This window comes from Octopus bimaculoides, chromosome 10 (genome assembly GCF_001194135.2).
Source record: "Octopus bimaculoides isolate UCB-OBI-ISO-001 chromosome 10, ASM119413v2, whole genome shotgun sequence".
NCBI classification, from domain to species: Eukaryota; Metazoa; Mollusca; class Cephalopoda; order Octopoda; family Octopodidae; genus Octopus; species Octopus bimaculoides.
The window spans coordinates 69,737,181-69,745,419 of NC_068990.1; the positions used below are offsets into that span (position 1 = coordinate 69,737,181).

Sequence of the window (8,239 nt, forward strand, 5' to 3'; positions counted from 1 at the left end):
ATTATTATTATTATTATTATTATTATTATTATTATTATTATTATTATCATTATTATTATTATTATTATTATTATTATTATCATTATTATTATTATTATTATTAGTAGTAGTAGTAGTAGTAGTAGTAGTAGTAGTAGTAGTAGTAGTCAGTCAGTCAGTCAGTCAGTCAAGCTGGGTGCTGGATGTTTTTAGTGAAGGGAATATAGCAGATGCAGTCTCGTTAGTAATAGAAACATCTTTAAATGTGACAGTTAAGATGCGTTAAGTCCAAAACAAGACCAGTAGTTTTTCTTGTTCATGAGCTTACACTCACCAAAGCCAGCCTTTTCTTCGTGCTAATGCATGATCAAAGCAGTGACCATCGCAGCTTTGGTATATCTAGAACTATATTACCCAATATGTCCTTCGAATATGTATATGGCAGAGTATGAGGTGAGCTAATTCTAGACTATTGAAGGGATCTTTTCTGTTTGACAACCACTTTACAATTTCTTTAGTTTTCTTCCAACTGATTTCAAATTTGGTGTACTGGTGTAGTTTTGTATGGTAATTATTGACATGAAATTCATTTCCGCAATAAATCAATGAATAAACAGTTCATAGCTTTTGAAATTTGAAAATTTGAGACAATTTTAGCCAGTCGAAAGCCACAGACATAAAGGTACCTGTTTACATAGTAACTAGCCAAGCGTTGGTATAAAACACGTTTGTTTACGAAAACCGAAAAACTTGTGTTTACGAAATATTTCATCTATTTACAGTTTGTTTTTTTTTTCTGCTCTTAAAACTACAAAATGTGTTTACTCTCTTTTTTTTTATTTTTCGCATTAAATGCATATCGAATGCTTAAAACAACTACAAAATATGTGTTGTTTACTCGTTTTTTTGGTCACTTTCGCTTATTAAATACTTACAGCGCGTGCTATGATCGCCATGTTTTGTCGTCTTACAAATGCAGTCACGCTCAAAATGACAGCTTCTGAATCCTGTTTTCCGACTGGGTAAAAATTATGAAACTTTAAACGTTTTTCAAAGATTTTTCTGGAACAAGTGAATTAGGCCCAGTGATCCAGAGTGGATCTTTTCTGTTTGGCTGCCACTTTTTAATGTCTTCAATTTTTGTTCCAGTTGATTTCATATTTAGTGTATTGGTGTTGTTTTGTATCGTAATCATTAACATGAAATTCATTTTCACCATAACTCAATAAATGAATAGTTAATCACTTTTAAAGTTTGCAAATTTGAGGTAATTTTGGCCAATCAAAACCCACAGACATATATATAGGTACTTGTTTTCACAGTAACAAGCCAAGTTATCACTAAGCTACGTATCCACGTGGTTAAGTTTCGCTTATTAAATGCTTAAAGCACATGAGGTATGAGATGGTCTTGAGATGTCCTAAAAATAATAGCTAAATAGGCCTTAAATCACGCATCAAATTATTTTGTTTGGGGTGTATAATTATACGAACCTCCCTGTGTAGAATACAAATTCGCAAAAATTTTCTGAAAATTTCAATAAATACAAAAGTTATGAGGTGTTATATGTCCTGCTTAAAGTAGAATCCTGCCCATATTTCATTTGTTTCCAGTTGACAACACGTGCGTGCAGCCATGCACAAAATGACAACTTCCAAATCCTGTTTTCTGATTGGGTAAAAATGATCAAACTTTAAACCTCTGTAACTTTTTTTTTAATGTTCCTGGAAAAAGTGAATTAGTCCCTGAGATTCAGCGTGGAAAATTACATCAAATGAATAGATTTTAAAAGTTTCATTAAACTTTAAAATTTCCACAGGTGTAGCCAAACAGAAAAGATCCTTTAGCGTGAAATATTACACCAATACACCAAATTTAAAAGTTTTCTCTTAATTTTAAAATTTCAAAAAGTGTAGCCAAACAGAAAAGATCTGACTGAAGTTCACTCGTCATCTTGTCTTATTTTAAAACCTTCTGTCTAATTAATAACTTATTTATTATTTTAGATGTTTGTTTGCTGTTAAGAGATTTCTCACGTTTCCTGTCGAGCCTTCCTTCGGATGTAGAAAACAGGGTCACATTATCCAGTAAAGTATCCTTCATTTTATTGGATATTACACATTAAAGCTTTAAGACCATCCAAGATATTGAAACTTCTGACAACCTTCATAATTGTGAAACGTCTTGCCTCGTATATAAGATTATGAAACTGGCTCAAAAGAGAAATGCACTGAAAGCAAAATAATCGATTGTCTCGTGGATCCCTCAGTGATCCTTGCCACCAGGCAATCCTTTGTGGTACCCTCATAGTTGACTCTTCAAAGAAAGCGCCATTGGCCGCATCAACTTGGCACCTGACTCTTAAGAAATCCTGAAACGTTTGCGAAGTCCAAGCACACGATATTTGATTAGTTGAGCAGCTAATTTAGCACCATTCATTTTACTACAGTAATTGGATAAGGTAGTTTCTGCACGGATAGGAAATCTGTTGGGTGTCTTCGGTCTCACCAATGTATCTATCGATTTTATTAAAGGTGAAGCGCCTTACCTCATATCAAAAAAATATGGAGCTGGTTAATAAAGGTTGTAAACTGGGGTAAATAATTCACATTGTGATGTTTCATTTAGAGATGATGATGTGTGTGCAACTTCTTTAACTTTCCATCATTGAATCTCAAGACGTAGTCTCAAAAAGAAAAACAAGAGATAGGGAAGAACGTCGTTTTTCTGTACAACACATTACTATGATAAATATAACCGGTTTTATTAAGGCGGAGAGTTAGTAGAATTGTTAATACGCTGGGCAACATGCTTAGCGTCACTTCATCCGTCTCACGCTCTGGGTTCAAATTCCGCCGAGGTCGACTTTACCTGTAATTCTTTACGGGTCGATAAAATAAGTACCAATTGAACACTGGAGTCGATGTAATAGCTGTAACTCCTCCCCAGAAATTGCTGGCTTTGTGCCAAAATCTGTGTTATGTGTTTAATATAAAAAGCAGTATTTAAGGAAATTTATTGTTAAAACAATGGGTGTAAATTAAAAAGTTTGAATTTTATTTTACCTTTTCCCTTTTATTTTTTTCAGTCATTAAACTACGACCAGGCTAGAGCACGGCTTTGACGATGAAATGCTTAAATATAATCCTAAGGAGAAAGATTCTGTCTACATTTTGTCAATGGGTAGGTTTGCAGCTTGCAACATTTCTCGCATCGATCTTCTGCTGATGATTGGAAGAAGGTTGTTGTTTGGGGACTAGTGTTAAATTGAGGAATAAAAAGCCAAAGAAAAGACTAGAAATTTAACTGTTGCCAAATTAAAGGGAATAAATTGATGTCGAAACGAGTTGAAAATGTTTATTTTTGGAAAGTTGCCTTAATTTCGAAATTATCTCATCAAAGGAATAAAATGTTGGCACTCACTTTTATTTATTGAATAAAAATAGACGAACTTACAAAAATTTATTATTGAGGAATTTATTAAAACGAACTGGGGGAGAATATATATGCAGAGAGAGGCATATACATACATACATACATACATACATACATACATACATACAAAAGAGCGGACAAAATAAAGAAGGTATGATGTAGAAAATAACGAAAGAAGATAAGATAAAGAAAATAGTTGGGCAGGAGCAGTGGGCGGAGGAAGAAATATATAGAGATGGACGGGTAGAGGAAACAAGCAATGAATTTTGTATAACAGATATAGAGAAAGAAGAAATAATCTTTTTTACTCTAGGCACAAGGCCCGAAATTTTGGGGGAAGGGACCAGTCGATTATACCGACCCCAGTACGCAACTGGTACTTAATTTATCGACCCCGGAAGGATAATACTGGGGTCGATTCGTTTTCCTAAAATTCTTCAAGGTGGTGTCCCAGCATGGCCGCAATCTAATGGCTGAAACAAGTGAATAAAAAGATGTATATTTGTCGAGATCAAGAGTGAATCGCAGAAGGTCTTCAACTCGATTACGGAAAACGACTTCCAAACCGGATTCCAAAAGTGGTGTGAAAGCTGGGACCGGTGTATTGCTGCGCAAGGTGGCTGTTTCGAAGGAAATGTTAAAATTTAGGTAAATACGTTATTTTTTATTATGGATAACTAGTCCGGGAACTTTTTGATACCACCTCGTATACACACACACACACACACACACACACACACACACACACACACACACAAACACACACAAACATTAAATATAAGCATTCAAACATTAAGTATAGATAATCAGGGTCGGATTAAGATCAACTGATGCCCTAAAGACACAACGCGACAATGGTGTCTCCTCGACCTTTCTATTGTCTCACAGACAACATATAAAGGGGGTGAGTATGTGACTGTGAAATAACAGATTAAATATTCCGTGCTTACTTTCGGGTCATCACCTTGCCCAGGCCTCATAGTCGTTTATTATAATATATATTTTTTCGTTGCTGTCATTACTTTTTCATTTTATATATTTTCTCGTCCTTCTAACTTATCCTATTTGCCGTTTAATCTAGAGACCCCCGTCATTTTTGTACTTGGCTTATTCTTTCCTTCATGTTCGCTCATTTATGCCCCCAAAACTTTTCAATGTTGACGTTACAAAATTGAACAATGTTCTCGAGAAGGTGGTGAATTGTGACGAATATTGGCTGATAACTGATGAGAGGTGAGCGTGTCCGCATCCTTTGTCTATTTTTTCCTGTTTTCTGTATGTTCCTTCGTCGTTTTTCCGTGCAGCGTTTTGCTATAATAAATAAAAGATTTTATTTTATAAATTTAATGTTGCGTTTAATATAGAATAACAATGAGCAATTTAAGCAAATTTATTGTTAGGGCAAAGGGTACGAATTAGAAAGTTTGAACTTTTTTTTACCCTTTTCCTTTTTATTTGTTCCAGTTATTGCACTGTGTCCAGGCTGGAGCACTGCCTTGGAGGATTTTAATTGAAGAGATTAATCCCAGTACTTATTTTTAAGGCTGGAACTTATTGTGTCTCTTTTGCCAAACTGCTAAGTTACGGGGCAGAAGAGAAACTAACACCGGTTATCAAATGGTGAGAGACAAATACAAACACAAATGCGCACACGCACGCACGCACGCACGCACACACACACACATACCTATATATATATGAGCACATCGCACCCAATAGCAGAAACAACTGTAAGCTAATGAAGTTCATGACATTTCTTAACCCTTGTCATTTATTTAATTTCACATGTGTGTGTGCACACATACACACATACACCTATATGTAACCGGATAATTCATAATCATTTCATTACCATTTCTTAGGTTTGTCCATTACCACAGTATTCCAATTTATCTTAGAAACGTTAAACTCCAAAAAAAAAAAAAAAATGAATAAAAATATTAAGAAACGAAATCCATGTATCATTTTGACACCGATAAATATAAAATTCTAGGAATGTATAATCTTGATTGAATGCATAAAGAATTACCAAACCGAAACAATCAAAGAAAGTTTTTATCATTCCATTCATTATATTTCCACATTAAATAAAAACTGTCGTCGCCTTGAAATTCGATTTAGTTCTTTACGATTCAGAAATACATTTTTTCTTAACTTAATGTATCCGACCAATATTATATCTCTTCCTCACCTTTATTCATTTCCTTGTTTATTTCCTTTTCTTCATATTCAGTCGTTACTGTCAATCTTCCATCAACTTTTTTCACGCTTTCGTTTTACCTTTCATTTTATTTCTTTTTCTTCTTTCCCTAACTATTTTTCTGCGCCCATTACGTCTTTCTTTAATTTCTCCTTTTGTCTAATTGTTTGCCCATCATGTCTCTCGTGTTTGCCCTCCTCCTCCTACCTCTTCTCCCCCCTCTCTCGCTTGCCGTCTTTTGTTTTATTTTGTTTTGTTTTCTGTTCACTTTATTTCATTGAAACAGACGATCACGGTAATGTTATCCTTTCACAGTTTGCCAACATTGTCTGTCTCGCTAATACATTGAAAAGACCAACTAAAACGAGTTTTTCGGATCCATTTTGGCTCAGTCATGCATGAATTGACAAGAGAATTGAATAAAATAGAGCCACAATATAGGGTGGCATGACAGGGTAACGGGTAGTGGTGGTGGAGGTGAAGAAAGAAAGGATATGATATACACATATTCTTTGTTGCTTTTCGTTTTTGGTTTTCTTTATTCTGTGGTGGCGAGAGGGAGGCAATAGATACGTGTCTACAATGTTGACGACGGTAATGGTTGTCATAACGGTAACGATAGGCAATATAGGTGTTAGCAGAGGAAAAGGTAAAATATTTCGATAGTGTTGGTATTGAGAAGTACTGTACGCTAGCTGCCAGGTTTCTTAGGTCGAGCTATCAACTAAATCCGCCCTAATATTTTAGAATTAACTTGTGGACTACTTTAAGAATCCCGATCACCATCTTCCTTTCTTTTCACTCTTTATCACTATATCTTTATCACAGTTGTGTGCATGTTTCTGTCTGTCAGTCAAACTGTATATCTCTCTTTCTATGTGTGTGTGTGTGCGTGTGAGTGTGTGCGTGCGTGTGAGTGTGTGCGTGCGTGCGCGCGGTGCGGATATACAATGCGTATCTTGAGTCAAGTTAACATGTCTCGGTCAGAATTCACTCACATATGCATGTACGTGTGTATGTGTGTATGTGCGTGTATGTAAGCTTGCATACATTTATACATTCCCCTATATGCAGATATGAATAGCATATGGAAACCGGTATTAAGGAAGGATAGGAAAATATTAAATTTATAAGCCCGAAAATTCACTACATAATTGCCCACGGCCATACGGCGTAGTGGTTAAGAGCGCGGGCTATTAATCCCAAGATTCCGAGTTCGATTCCTGGCAGTGACCTGAACAATACTAATGGTAACATCGAAAATACCTTAGGAATGAGAACCCAGGTTCAAAATTTCCCCCAAGACACCTGAATATCCGTCAAATGTAAATAATGTACATAATTCCTCATCTCTTAAATATAGAACTGTATTTTTTTAAAGCTTGGTACTTATTCCATTGGCCTCTTTTACCGAAACGCTAAGTTACGGGGACGTAAAAACACCAGCACGGGTTGCTGAGCGGTAAGGAAGGACAAATACAAAATCAAAGGCCCTCACACATAGATATATACATACAAATACGGCTGGCTTCTTTCAGTTTCCGTATACCAAATATATATATATATATATATATATATACATAGTTGAAATTTATAGAAAGACTAAAGACGAAGACAGATGTATGGACAACAAGCAGGTGTTTTAGTCTGACGCTCCTGAAAATGAAAAAGTCTTTTACGTTTCGAGCCTACGCTCTTCAACAATCCCATAAGTAATACAGTTTTTGTCAGTTGCATGAAATAGAAGTCGGAGTGGGACGAGATAAAATACTTGCGTCAACTTGTATATAAGCAGGTAGTAATTTTACCTTGTCTTTATTCTTAGTGCAAGTTTTGAAGAGTGCAGTTCGATTTTAACAGTTACTTTTTCAAAGCTGTACTGGAAGTGACAAAGGTGCATATTCGGCATATTTTGCTTTATGAGTTCAGTAACGGTAACAATGCAATGGAAAGTGCGAGGAATATTAATGTAGTATATGGGGATCAGACAATAAGCGTAAGCCAGTCTCAACTGTGGTTCCAGAAATTCCGAGCCGGAAACTACAACCTAGAAAACGAGCCTCATCCTGCAAGATCTGTAGAGCCCGACGAGTGCGTCCTGCAAACTCTGGTGGAACAAAATCCCCGTAAGTGTTGAGAAACTAGCAGAGAAGCTTGGATTTGGTCATTCAAGTCAGCGCTAGAAGAAAAACGACCATCTTTGGTTTCAAGAAGAAAGGTGTTCTTCCATCAGGATAATGCTTGGCCAGATACAATGAGGATACACCGAGGATGACATTCCAGAGGCTGGAGCAGTTTGAATGGGAAACGATGCCCCACCCACCATATTCGTCGGACATTGTCTCATCTGATTATCATTAAGTCCGCAATCTTCAAAATCATTTGGACGGAAAAAATATGAATTCTGTAGACGAGGTCAGAACAGTAGTGGAGTATTTTTCGAGACGGACAAGTGAATTTTGGAAGAGGAGCCTGGCAAGTCTATCAGATAGATGGAAGAGCATTCTAGAAAACGAAGGAGAGTATATTTTAGATTCAAAAATAACTTTGTTCATCTTAATTTTGAAAATTAAAGTATTAAAAAAATCACATTATTTATGGGGGTACATAATATACATGTGTATA

The 8,239-nt window shown here is 35.9% G+C and overlaps 1 long non-coding RNA gene across 2 annotated transcripts in view; it reads left to right on the forward strand.

Annotated features, from left to right (window-relative positions):
- Nucleotides 1–8,239, forward strand: part of LOC128248918 (uncharacterized) — a 226,856-nt gene that overhangs the window by 144,150 nt on the left and 74,467 nt on the right. For both annotated transcript variants that reach the window (XR_008265069.1, XR_008265070.1), the window contains exon 2: nt 3,068–3,162. This is a non-coding gene — a long non-coding RNA (uncharacterized LOC128248918). The remainder of the gene's footprint in view (nt 1–3,067; nt 3,163–8,239) is intronic.